Source organism: Sus scrofa, chromosome 15 (assembly GCF_054392235.1).
Source record: "Sus scrofa isolate SSC_HxYL_T2T_F1_AM1 chromosome 15, Sscrofa_HxYL_maternal_Yorkshire_Landrace_v2.0, whole genome shotgun sequence".
Lineage (NCBI taxonomy): Eukaryota > Metazoa > Chordata > Mammalia > Artiodactyla > Suidae > Sus > Sus scrofa.
This window is the reverse complement of record NC_139397.1, coordinates 18,863,144-18,877,426: the sequence shown is the minus strand read 5'-3', so window position 1 is coordinate 18,877,426 and position 14,283 is coordinate 18,863,144. Positions and strand designations below refer to the sequence as shown.

The window sequence follows — 14,283 nt, the reverse complement described above, 5'->3', positions numbered from 1 at the left end:
TGTACGAAAGCAATGTTAATTTACCAGTATCATCTCCCAGAGTTCTGAGGATTGAGTGGTCTCAGCCAGTCAGTTCTACTGAGGGGTTCTCCTAAGGCTGCAGTCAGATGGTGCCTGAGTCTGGAGCCATCTCAAAGGCTTCCTCCCATGCATGGCAGTTAATGCTGTGTGTTGCCTGGGACCTCAGCTAGGAGCGTTATCTCACAACACCTACACAATACCTCTCCATGCAGCCAAAACTTTCTTCCTCACACTATGGTGTCAGGGTTCCCAGGGCAAATGTCACAGGAGAGAGTCAGGCTGAAGTTGCACTGCCTTAGGACCTAGCCTCAGGATTCATGGAGCATCACTTCTGCTGCTGGCTATTTCCATTCAGAGGAAAAGAAATCAGACTCCACATCTTGATGAGATAGTGGAATCAAAAGCTTTGGAGACATGCCTTAAAACTTCCACAGTCCCTTTGTCTTTAATGACTGTATGGATATATCATGTTTTTAATAATGCTACATCTAATTTTTTAAATAAATTTTAATAAAAATGAAAAACAAGGAGATAAAGAAGAAAACTAGAATGTTTTATCTTAAACATTTCTAGGAAGATCTTTTCAGTAAAGAATCAGTAAAATACCAAGGGAGTATGTCATCATTCACACAAGTGCAACAGAACACTAATTAGGAGCTGGAATGTCAATGACCTAAAAATATGGAAACACAAGAAAATGTCATTTCATATCACTGTATATGAAAAAGATCCAAACAGGGTGATGATGTTTTATGAAATTTCAGAGACCAGGAAAAGGGTTATCACTTGGTTCTCTGCCACATTTACTGTAGTAAGTCACATATTGTTCTTAAGACATTTTAAGAAAGAAAGAAGAAAATGTATTTGATGACTTCAGAGAGGAAACCAAGGTACAGGGATTATTGAGAGATCAGTTTGGGCTCCAAATAGCTGCTTTATGTTGAAGTGGATTTTCCATCATTAAAATCCACTTTGGCATGAAGTATTCATGCGTAATATAGAAAAAGCTGTTGAAAGGGGTTCATTTATTATGGAAACTTTATTTGTAATACAGAGATTCCATGGTAATATGGTTACAGAAGGATAAAGGGAAAAGTGAAGGATTTATACATGTTTATGACAAAAAGTGTGTTTTTTGATTTTTATTTTGTATTTTTTCCTACACAGGCTGTCTTCAAAATATGTTAGACTAGGATGCAGGAGAGCCTGGGAAATCCTACTGTCCACCTTGGAGCCCACATAGGACCTCAATTATGTCAGTTACAAAGTTACATAAGGATTTTAAGTTACAAAAACTAACAATTAACTTTGACCAATTGAGAAAAGAGGTAAAATGGTAACAGAAGTGTCAGTGATTTCAGATAACTTGCTTTACTAATCCCATAACATATATTTCTATCAGAAATATAGCAAGGAAATAGCTGGAAGAAATGTTCCTACTGAACATATTAGTGGATCTTTTATTCTAATAAATTGATGTGACAGTGTTAAACAATATAATGAAAAAAGGTAGCATTATGAAATAAGCGCATCTTAATGTTACAACTTGGCTATTTTTTAGCTATTTCCTTTTTTTTCAATACAAATTTACTTAGTATCTAGGGAATACAAAGATGAGTAAAACTTAGTCACTATCTTTACAGAAACTAGAGGAGAATATGAAAAGCAAAATATTTACCATGACAACAAACAATGATACAAATAGACAAGTAGTGCTACCTGCCATATTTGAGTAATTATATCTCACTGTAATGTAAGTTATAAAGTCCCATCTTCTGATACTTCCAGTTTTTGTAACAGAGTGTTGTTTTGTACATACTTTAAGTCCTAATAGGCATCTTCTTTAAAAATCAGGTACCACAACCCCAAAAATAAAACAAAATGTCAGAGGTGTAAGAGAATCTGGAAGATATAGCTGAGATGATCAAAAAACTGAATTTTCAGAATAATTTATTGTCTTAGCAGAAAATGAGAATGGCAGGAATTCCCATTGTGGAGCGGTGTAAATGAATCCAATTAGTATCCAAGAGGATGTGGGTTCCATCCCCGGCCTTGTTCAGTGGGTAGGGGATTTGGTGTTGCCATAAGCTGCAGTGTAGGTCACAGACTCAGCTTGGATCCCATGTTATTGTGGCTGTGGCTGTGGCCGGCAGCTGCAGCAGCTCCAATTTGACTCCTAGACTGGGAACTTCCATATGCTGCAGGTGCAGCCCTAACCCCCTCTCCCCCCAAAAAAAGGTTCCTTGAAAACAGGAACAATTTTTTGAAATTAGGATGTAATAATTCCAAATACCTATTATGCTCTGACACCAATAGCCAACAAAAATGTACAGATAAAGTAATAAATGTATTTCATAGAAAATATTCACATTCAAGTTACAAACCTCATTTGTTGGATGTCCGACAGGCACTAGGGGCTGGAATACATACTTTCTGTTGCATTATAGAAATTAACTTTCACAATAACAATGTGGGTTAGGTATTATCATAAATGAAACCACAAACTCAGAAAAAAAACAAAGTCAAATAATTTCTGAGGACTAAACTTTGAAATTATTTTAGAGTAAAAATAGTCAGAGTTAGGTTAAAAGAAAAACTAGATTCCTGGCCTTGGTGATATGGCTACAACTTGAATAACTGCTTTATTGCAGCTAACCAAGAAAAAGTCCAATGTAAAGAGAATGGAGCAGCCCTTGAATATGGAAAGTGAGGGTTCACATGGTGTATTGGCAGACACCATTGTTTCCGGGACAGGATGACCAAAACTTTAGTTATAGCTGTGCAGCCCAGTTCTACTGACAAAGCCATCTTTTAATTTAATTTTATTTTTTTTATATTTTTGCTTTTTGGGGCTGTGCCTGCAGCATATGGAAGTTATTGGCTAGCGGTCAAATCGGAGCTACAGGTGCCAGTCTATGCCACAGCCTCAGCAACACCAGATCCAAGCAGCATCTACAACTTACACCACAGCTTGCCACAATGCTGGATCCTTGACCCACTGAGTGAGGCCAGGGATTGAACCTGCATCATCATGGATACTAGTCGGGGTCATTTCTGAGCCACAATGGGATCTCCCACAAAGCTGTTTTTAATGTAGATACAACTATAAAGGATTGTGGCCAGTGTATCTGTAACATTCCTGTTCTGGTGATAAAATAATCATTATTTTCAGATATATACATCAGGCAATCTTAGAGTTATGCCATTAAATTTTCACATCATCCAATTCCACTTATTTCAATCTCAAGTTTCCTAGCTAATTTTCTTATTTGAACTTAATTCCCTTTATAAGATTTGGTGCTTCAGGGAAAGAATGGACTGACAGTATTCCTGCTTTTATGAAAGTTTTTTTTTTTCTCATTATGAATCAATTCACTACCATCTTTTATTTACAAAATACATGGGTTTTGGTTAATGTAAGTTTGTTCTGAGAGATGGGGCCACTCTTCCTATGTCAAAAAATCAGGCTTCTGACCCTCATACACCAAACCCTAAGCTCCGTGTATTTATTTATTTCTGGGAAAGCACATAACACAATGTCTCCTGAACCAAGGGGACTCAGATATGGCATATGTTTTCCTAAAGCCATCATTATTCCCACTTTTTACATGAAGAATTGAGGGTTGGATAGATCCATTCCTTTTGAAAGTCCTATAGTGAAGTAGAAGCAGAAGATCCTAGAGCAGTTTCTCCAACAGTAGTTCAGGACTCCTTCCAATTACCTAAGGAGTCTCACAAATACTTCAAGCAAAAGTACTAAATGTGCTAGGAGCCACTACCTTTACTAGTAATTAATAGTTCATCTTAACACTCATAATTGTAGAAAAATTGAAGGTTTAACTTCTTCCCCAACTCATCAAAAGACAATATTCCAAAAATGATGATAGAAATAAGTCAGGAAGGGACAAATGTGGAAAGTATATTAGTTATTGCTAAAATTTCAAAGGTTCTGGGTACAGGTTTGCTTCTATGATCCAGTTTCTATTAAGACTATACACACAAAAGGATAGCTTTATAAGCTATTGTCACTTAAATCTAACAGAAAATACTAATGATATCATCAGCAATTACCGTAATACTATGATCACCTTATTTCTTTTGCTACTGCCAATTGTTTTCAACTGAGAGTGGGATAGGCCTTTCCAAGGAAGGGATACACTTTAAGAGTAGGTACGGTATGCAAGTTCCGCTTATATAATTCTGTTGGAGACTGATATTATTTGCATATTTTAAAATTCTATGTAGTATCTGTTATTCACAGAATGAACCTGGTATATTCCCCAGAAACCATTTGTAAGAGAGAGAAGTCAAAAAGTTTGATGGATACTTCATCAGACTGAAGCAAAAATACAATAGATAATCTCAAATTTTCCAGAACATTCAGTGAATAAGCACTCCGTCCCTCAAGTATTCTAGTCAATTGAAATGCTGCTATTCAAAAATAATGTAATTGAGTGTCACAGCCTCTATCTTTGAGTTAAAATTTTTCATGGCCTGTGGATTTACAAACCTGTTACTAAAATTTTTCATTAGCCATTGGATTTACAAACTTGTTGCTCAATTCCCAATCTTATTCCCTTGTAATCCAATTCACAATCAAGGGCTATTTTCCCCTATACCATCAGGAAAATGGAGGGGATGGAAGAGTTTTCAAGATGCTCCCGTTTGTCATGTATTAAGATAAAGACACATGTAGACCTATTCCCTTTTTTTCCCCTGGTGAAATATTTCCTTGAGGTGTATTAGACTGTAACTTTAAAAAACCAGGAGAGGAGTAGCTACTTAAGGGAATGAATATGTTAAATTATGAACAGAGCAAATTAGCTGCTATGAATGGGACTGAGCAGTATTATTTATCAAATGAAGGTACCAATGAAAGATAAAGCAATCAGATTCTTAATACTTGTTTCTAAGCCTTATTTTTTGCTAGTTTCCTCCTCCTTCAATATAATAAGGCATGAATCAAGTCATATAAAATATGAAGTGAATCACATTTGAAGACTATGAAGGCAAAGGAGGGGAAAGGTATTTCACTTTCTTATTTCTTTTTTTTTTTTATTTTTTTTTTATTTTCCCACTCTACAGCAAGGGGGTCAGGTTATCCTTACATGTATACATTACAATTACATTTTTTCCCCCACCGATGTGCATCTCCTCACTTTCTTATTTCTTAAGTAGCCAAAGCTGACAAGAATTAGTTTAAATTTAGATTAAAATTTCTCTAGAGAAGGGGACATTTTTGAGGTAATCTATGACCTTATAGTACAATAATTAAGGGCAGTGTTAAAAGGAGCAGTTTTGGAGCCAGCCAGACTGACTTCAAATTCCTGCTTCACTGCATTAGCTCTGTAACTGTAGGGAAGTTATTTAACCTCTCTGATCCTCAGCTTTCTAAATATGAAAATGAAGCTAAGAATAGGCCCATAGAGAGTTGTAAAAATTAAATAATGTATGCAAAACACCTAGCAGATTGCAAATAGGCAATGGTAGTTATGGCATTATCATTATTAATTCTCCTCCTGCTTAAAGAGGTCCATAGAAGCACCAGGAGGAAGTGTGCTTTATTTTTTTAATACCTAAAGCTTTTATTCTGGCCTGTGAATCACTCAATCCTTTATAAAAATTAATTTCCCCAAGAAACTTAAGAAAAACACTTTTGGCTCTAACTAAATTGAAAATATTCAATATTTTAAAAAACGTTCTTTATAGGGACAGGCTCAACTTTCATTTCAGATTTTGGGGCCCATTATCTCTTGTATTTCCTTCAGTAAAAATGAAAGACAGTGATCATATTAATTTAAAACTCACAAGGTCCACATGGAAATGGATACACCATGGGAGGATTCAGTTAAGAAAAAAAATCCAGACTTGTAAAGTGCTATCCAAGAAGAGTGCCTTCACAGTGCTCCCGCCTCTAGTGTCCCAGGCCAGACTAGGGTTTACGTCCCACATTGGAACACTTGAGCTGTGCTCTCCACTCAGTGGCATGTGTCTGTTTGGGGTGTTTTAAATGTAAGCAGCAGGAGAGTTGTTATACCAACTGCTGTCATCCAAATAAAACTTCAGCTATCTGCATCATTGACACCAGCTGTTTCTGTTAAAGAAAAATGTGTAATCACTTTCTTGTAAGGATTCTTGCATGAATTCATGAATCTGATATGTCAATTATATCTCTATTCTGTCTACTTGATCCCAGTCATGACCATTGGAATTAAAACACAACAGCAGAAAGTACATAGAGTCAGTCCTGTGTTCTGTATAACTTGATCATCCTCAAGAAATATTTAGGCACAGCTTGAGGAAGCCTGAAGGTGTTCTGTAAAATTCAGTGAACCAAAAACTAATCAATGAAAACATATTTAAGAATCACCATGATAGGCCCTGAGGAGGAAAAGGGGTTGTTTAGGAAGACTCTCTGTATGACTAGGTTATAATTAATATTCTCTGTTTTACCATTAGCAAACAAATAGACCACATTATTTTGGGAAATACTCAGCCTGATCAGGAAAGCTGTTTTAACCAATGACATCCCTGAAACAGAAAACGGATCACCTAAAAGCAACTGACCGTGACATAGAAAGATGTTTCTGTATTGACAGTGATTTCCACTTCCAACTCTGGGTGCATGAATCTAAATTCCCACATATCAGTGATACTCTTGTACCTCCAGGCATCCTTGTCCTTCATCATTCAATAAGAGCTGAACTTCCTTTTCCCAACTTTATATAAGCTAGAATTTCAGGGACTTGAGGGCTGTTAGGAGTTAAGACCATAGCACCACATCCAAAGAAGAGGAAGAGCCAGGGATCCAGCCATTTATGCAGCAGCCACCCTTTTGGGGATCCCTCTCAGTCTCACCTGGTGTTGCATGCTGAATTGTGTGTCCCACAATCTCACAAATTGAATTCCTAACCCCTAGTAACCTCAGAATGTGACTGTATGTGGAGACAGTTTCTCTAAAGAGGCAATTAAGGTAAAATGAGGTCATGCGGTTGTATTTCAATATGACTGGTATCCTTATAAAAAAGATTAGGACACAGTGCAAAATGAGAAATGACCATGTAAATATGTAGTGAAAGGATTCTTCAAGCCAAAAAGAGAGGCTTCAGAAGAAACCAGCTCTGCAAACACTTTGATCTTGGAATTTCAGCCTCCAGAACTGAGAAAATACATTTCTCTTGTTTGAGGCACTCAGTGTGTGGTATCTTGTTATGTCAGCCCTAGCAAATTAATACACCTGGCTACCTATGACCTCTTTCTATTCTTCCAAGTGCTTTAAAGACTAGAAAGTTCTCACTGATTGTTTCAAGTAGGATTGTTTCCTATCCCAGGTGTGAAATGCACTCTAGACCTTTTCATGACTGTCCTCAGATTTAAGCACAGTCTTTTTGGTGTTTCTTAAGAGTTTTGATCAGTAGGAACAAGGGATAAGCTCACTTGAACCCTAAGAGGGTTTTTTCCCCCCTCAATTCAGTAATGCTTTTTAGAATCAGGATTCCCTTTTTGACATTAAATAACTTTCCAAACTCCCACATGGTATCTGTCAATTAACAAAATACAAAATGTCAAAGACTACTCTGAATTCATAATGGTGACTATTGGGAATCATGGTAATATCCATATGCAAGTAGTGTGACCCATTTTACAAGCTTGGTATATAAACAGAATCACATATCTCTTGTTTTTTCAAGTATCCATTAAATTACCATAGGTGTCCATTAGAAAACATCTTCTAAATCCTACTAAGTAGTCCTAGGGTTTACTTAGAAGAAAGTATATCAAGTGCTTCTTCTAAACACCAGGTGGAAACAGAACTGTGAAAGGCTGTCAGTTCATGGTGATTGCCATATTGCTATTGAATGGCTGCTAATCCTGTGGTACAGAGGCCACTAACTTACTGCGCAGTGATGACTTTGCTGGTCTGTTTCCTGTCAGCATTTCTGAAGGTCCCCAGATAAGACTCATAATATATTCAGTCATTCCTTCCCAAAGGGTGGCAAGACTTGCGGGTACATCCTGGCTCAGACGTGGTGAGCTGGCTCCAATCTCCCATAAAACCACCTGGATCCATACTGAGACCAAGACCCCAGCCATTTCCCTCATAGCGAGGACCCCTCTGGTGCTTTTGTTCTTTTATCATCAGCTAGATTTGGACTGTGTTATAGACTGAAAGTTTGTATCCCCCCAATACCCACATGTTGAAACCTAATCCCCAAAATAATAGTATTCGGAGGTGGGGTCTTTGAGAGGTAATCAGTTCATGTGGGTCCTCATGATGGGATTAGTAACCTTATAAAAGAGACCCAGAGAACCCTCTCAACCCCTTCTCCTATGTGAGGACATAGTGAGAGGTTAGTAGGCTCTCACTAGATACCTAGTCTACTGGCATATTGTTCTTTAACTCCCAGCCCTCAGAACTATGAGAAATAAATTTCTGTTGTTTATAAGTTATCTAGTCTATGATAATATGTCATACCAGCCCAAGTGGATTAAGCCAGACTGGGTCATCTTTGCCAAAACAGATAGGTTTTCTTCATTTCTAATCTCAGGGTTAAGACGGTGGGATCTTGGACTCATCCTTACTAGATAGACTCTATTCTGGCTTCTGGTTATCCTTCTCCTGAAAGACTAACTCTGAAAACCAAGAGGCCAGGTGCCAAGGAGTTTCTATTACAAGATTCTCCAGGACAATAGGATTTTCTTGCCTTACAAGTGCTTAACAAAAAAGAATCACACAAGTAAACCCTCCCATAATTAACGAACTCTGCTCCAAGATGATTTGCAATTCCCACCTCGAACATAGAAGTTTGAACTTGTCACAGATTGCTTCACCTACTGCAAACAGACATTTGAAAATAATATATAAATAAATAATTTTATGTCATATGATATATAAACATACATAATGCATTATGCATTGTGAGACATATTAGTTACTTGGTTTTCACACACTGCTTGGTGCACATGTGGCACTCTCTGGTTGGAAACTTAGTTCCTGTAGGTTAAAAGACAGGTGACAATGATAAATACTTGAGTTGGCACTTTAGAGAGAAATCTTAGTCTGGTCCATCTGCATATTTGACTAAAATAAAAGGATGAAAAGGATATGTACAAAAAAGAGGTATGAAAATATTGTGGAATTGATAGGACCAGTTAACAGGCAAGGTGGAGCAGAGGACTGGTAGTAGTGCAGAGAAAAGGTGGCATTCCCTTGCCTTTCACCAAATGTGCCATTCACTTACCTGTAATTTAGAAGTCCTTCTGGCCTTGGAGAAGGGAGAGTTTACCGAAAGGACAGAAAAGATGGTAGAATATAAGGAAAATCTGGAATTACCACAGTTAAGTAATAACTGGGTAGTCATTTCTTTATAATCTCAAGGTCACCAGTGTAGTATCTGTTTCCTGTTCTCAAGGAGCTTTACTGGTCAAATAACAAAAACACACATAGGAAAGAGAGGAATTAAGTGTTATTCTCTGTTCTTATCAAAAGTTTAATAGAGAATGGAGAAATGTGTTTTGTTACTTTTCTCTCCTATAATTTGCTCTTTCCCTCAGGTATCTCTTTTCCTTACAAGATTCCCCATATTTTACAGAGTAAGGTGGCATTCTATCTGAAAGCATTTAGCAAGTGTTCTTTGAGTCTAGGAGGCTGCAATTTAATGAATGGCTTTCTCACACAAACTATAAGCATGATACAGAATGACTGACAACTATGCCAACATCTGAAAAGCAGCTAAGAGCTTTAAGCAGACAGTAGCCGAGACCAGGACTGGAGTTTATCATCAGCCTTGGAGGTTGTGGTTTATTTTGGTGATATAAAATATCTGTCATTTCAATACAGCTCTTACAAAGATTTTTAAACATGTCAATTGAACAAACATACCAGAAGGATAGGCCCCCGAGGAAACCAGTTTTAAGGTAAAAATAGAATCAAAATACATTATCATCATATAATTGTGGACTCAGCTTCTAAAGCAAAAACAAACACAGGGGCACAGCAAAGATGTCTGATTTAGAAGTAGAAGACATTGATCTTATGACATGTTTCTATTACAATGGTTGTATTTCTGTTATAGTCAGAGCAGGCTAAATTTAACAATTATTTTAACTTCTGAGGTGTTCAGTGGAAGGAAAGTCACTAAGTGCATCTTAGCATGTTTGTCACCTGTCTACAGACCTTTCCCTCTCCACTCATTATCCCTTCCTAGCACCAGCCCCAAACATGGTCTGCACCATAATAAAATGCAAACAACAGGACCTCAGGGCAATAAATAGAGAAGATATTTGCAAGGTAGGGTCATGTTAAAAAGTGCTATTTTTCACTACAGCATTTTGAAAACTCACATTCAAAGCCAAGATCCTGTACCTACCTCTTCAGCAGAACTCAGGACCTGCTTACACATGTCATTAAAAGTAACTAAAGGCCATCTTCAATTCCATGGCTTTAGATATTGAAATATATTTGCAGTATGGAAGAGCCGGGCCTGAGTCATTGGAGGGTTAGGGATAAGAATAATGTATGATAAAACCCTAGGCACTGGAATTAGCCATTTGTGCTAATATTAGAATGACTCTCTCCTTCTCTTATTTCCAGGCTTTACCCAATGTAATGGTGGAGATGACATTCCTCTCTTTCAATCAAATATCATTCTAGTCCTCACACCAAATTATACCTTCATATCTTCCTAATTCTTCTAATCAGAGCAAAACTGAAGAGTGGACAGGTAGCATTATTGAAGAGCTGCTAAAGGAATTAACCTGCTCAAAATTCCTCCCCCAATCTAGCACCCACACTGCCTGTCATGCTTTTGCACGTATTTTATTCACTCCTACTATGTGATCAGCACTGGGTCTCCTCCCCAAACATCCAGTCTGTAAACAGGAGTACCTCTATGGCCAGGGTTATCACAGGCTAAGCACTAGAAAGGACAACAATGTTATGAAGATGAATGCAGCAGAGATTCAGACAGAAAGCAGCTCACTCTCAAAGTGGGGAGACAGGCAAACAGACAAACTAGTGACCATGACAAAGCCACAATTGCACTCTCCTAGAGAGCACTGAAGTAAATTGAAAAGAAATCCCCTAATTGGGCAATTAGATATTAATGATGATGAGAGCCCAGTGTCAGGAGAGATGAAAGCCAGATCACACTGCAGTTGTAGTAGTTGGGAGACTAATAGAAGAGACTATTCTAGTGAAAATTTGGAGTGGAAAGTGATAATGTGAATTCAGAGGTCAAGAGACCATTTGCTTAATTTGCTTCAAAGATGAGAGAATAGTGATCATTTTGGGGGCTATCATGAAGAAACTTTATTCCATGAATCTCAGAAGTACGGGTGTTTTTTTTTCTTTCTTTCTTTCTTCCATCTTTTTAGTGTTGTTTTTTTTTTTTTTAAGTCAACTTTTAAAATGAAAATACTACTGAGAAGAGTAAGCTCTTAGTCAAATCTGTCAGTTGTCAGTTAACACCTTAGCAGGGCACAGGATGCTGTGGGGTGCCAAGAGCAGACAGGAGAAGCGCTGCTCCTGACGAGGTGGGAGAGCACCCAGGATCCGTGTCTTCACAGTTGCGCCTGGGAGGCAGCCAGAGAATCCCAGCTGGTCCTGCTTTGACAAACAATCCTCATTCTCGCTCGATAGCCCAGAACATAAGAACACAAACAGGGCTCCAATTAATGCCTTTCCAAATTGCTCTTCCTTGCTGGGATACGTTTTTAAGTAAATGAGGATGAAGATAATAGAAGCAAACTACAGATTACATAAGTATAATTTTGATTATTTCAAATAGTACCAAAATATTGCACATTTATGAAAGGTTAAAAGAATATATGAGGTGGAATAAGACCTGAGGCCAAGTTCGTCTCCTCTCTGGTCCTGAGCCCTCAGTAGTTATCATAGTTACCAGCTGAGTGAGGGACTTCCTACACTTGCACTGTGCACTTCTATCCACACATGTACAGAAAACATATATATATGTCACCTAGTTGCTTGGCCCTCTCACCAAGCACCTGGTCTGCTGCGCCAAGACCATGGTTTTTCTGGATCTCATGTATACCTATTTGAAGGAATCTGATTTGAAAAGTTTTCACCTATCCTTAGTAATAATAACTGCTAGCATTTATGAAGTACTCACAACATTCCAGCTATGATACTAAGTGCTTTATCATTTCTCAGTTGTATAAATACTAATTACTTGAATGTATTCTTATAAATAGCAAAAAAATAAAGCAAAATTCTCCATAATTAATCCTCCTAATCTTATCTGACATAACTACTGTTTCCAGTTAGGTGGGTATCCTCCTAGCCATTTTTAAAGTACATATATATACTTACATGTACACAGAGAAATGTAATTTTTTGACTTTTTGTTAGCTATTATCATTCTACAGATATTGTTCAGAACTCACATTTCCCATTTTGGTTGTACAGATCTTTCCACTCCAAACCATGTAAATCCATTTCATTCTTTTTCACATTTGCATAGAAGGCATGCTAATCCATTCTGTGCTTTTATCACAGATTAGGCAGTCATTGTTTTACTGGCAAGCATTGAGGTTGATTCCGATTTTCACTATAACAAAGATGGCATAATATAAACTCACATGGGTCTGTTGGATATATACATTAGTATTTCCTTCAGTTAGCAAGAGAAGATTAGTTGCAGGTCAAAGAACAGAGAAGACGTTTACCTAGCATCCATTCCTAGCTCCCCCATTTGCAGTAGGCTAGTATTCCATGCGAGCTCTTTTGGTGCTGGGGCATCAGACTTCAACAGCAGTGGAGCTGAGGATTTAGCTGAGGCAATGAGCCCATTTAAAACCTCTGATCGCAACAACGGTGCACTTAGAGGATGGCACATGTCTTAGAACTGTTCTAATAAAAAAAAAAAAACTCTGGGAATTCTGAGGTACTCATTTCCTTCTTACTGTACATATATAGGAAAAATGTTGTCATGGGAGATGTTGGATATCATCTGGATTAGTTTTCCAGGGTTGCTGTAACAAAGTGACTGGGTGGTTTACACAATACAAATTTATTTTTTCGCAGTTCTGGAGGCTAGAAGTCCAACTCCAGAATGTCTGCAGTGTTGGTTCCTTTTAAGAGCCTTGAAGGAAGGGTGTGTTCCAAGCTTCTCTCCTTGGCTTATAGATACACACCATCTCCCTGGGTCTTCACAAATTGGTTTCCCTCTCTGTATGTCTATCTCCAAATTTCCCCTTCTTATAAAGATACCAGTCACCTTGAGTTAGGGCCTACCCTGAATACTTTATTTTAATCATTTCTTCAAAACCCTGTCCCCAAATACTGTTACATTCTGAGGTACTGAGGGTTAGGATTTCAATATATGAAGTTTTGGTACATGATTCAGCTCCTAACACCATCTCAGTACCATAGGAGGAGACAACCATAGGACAGATGGGAGGATTGAGAATCAGTAGGAAATGGGTACTTGCTGTCCCAGTCTCATTTAAAGCTGAGTTTTTCACTAAATTTTTTTCAACTCAACTTTTCAGTTGAAAGGGTCAATACTTTGTTTAAGTTGAATAGGCAAGGTTAAAAGGGATTTACTTCCTGGGACTAAGGAATCAGGATTTTTCTTTTTTTGTTTTTCAATATGCTAAAGTTTAGTAGAAGATACTACTCAGTTAGGCCCCTGAAAGGCCCTTTAAACATACTTTCTCATCAGTGGTATACATCAATGATATATAAAAGTTCACACCTCCTTTCACTGTCATCAGTAAGAATTGTTTATAAGCTTGTTTGAAAATGGAATATAATATAGGAAAGGGAATGTATACGTACGTATGACTAGATCACTTTGCTGTACAGCAAAAACTGGTAAGACGTTGTAAATCAACTTTTTTTTTTTCTTTTTAGGGCAGCACCTGTGGCATAGGGAAATTACTTGGTCAGGGGTTGAGCTGGAGCCACAGCTGAGGCCTGCACCACAGCCACAGCGACATGGAATCTGATCTGCATCTACGACCCACACCATAGCTGGATCCTTAACCTACTGAGTGAGGCCAGGGATGAAATTACATCCTCATGTAGACTATGTTGAGTCCATAACCCACTGAGCCATAATGGCAACTCCTAGCTATACTTTAATAAAAATTTAATGTAAAATTTTTCCATTCTTATGAATTAAAACATATATCTCAGTGTTGTTTTATTTTTTTCCTAATTGTTAGGATGTAGCTTATCCTCTGTTTATTGGCTATTTTAGTTCTTCTGTAAGTGTCAATTTTAATCTTTTGCCA

At 37.7% G+C, this 14,283-nt stretch overlaps 1 long non-coding RNA gene across 1 annotated transcript; it reads right to left on the bottom strand.

The window, feature by feature from the left end:
- Positions 1–11,700: 11,700 nt before the first annotated feature.
- LOC146395744 (uncharacterized) lies at positions 11,701–13,898 on the bottom strand. Its single transcript, XR_014830408.1, has 3 exons — positions 13,826–13,898; positions 12,712–12,895; positions 11,701–12,593 (listed from the first exon to the last, which is right to left on the bottom strand). It is a non-coding gene; the product is annotated as an uncharacterized LOC146395744 (long non-coding RNA).
- Between the last annotated feature and the right edge of the window lie 385 nt (positions 13,899–14,283).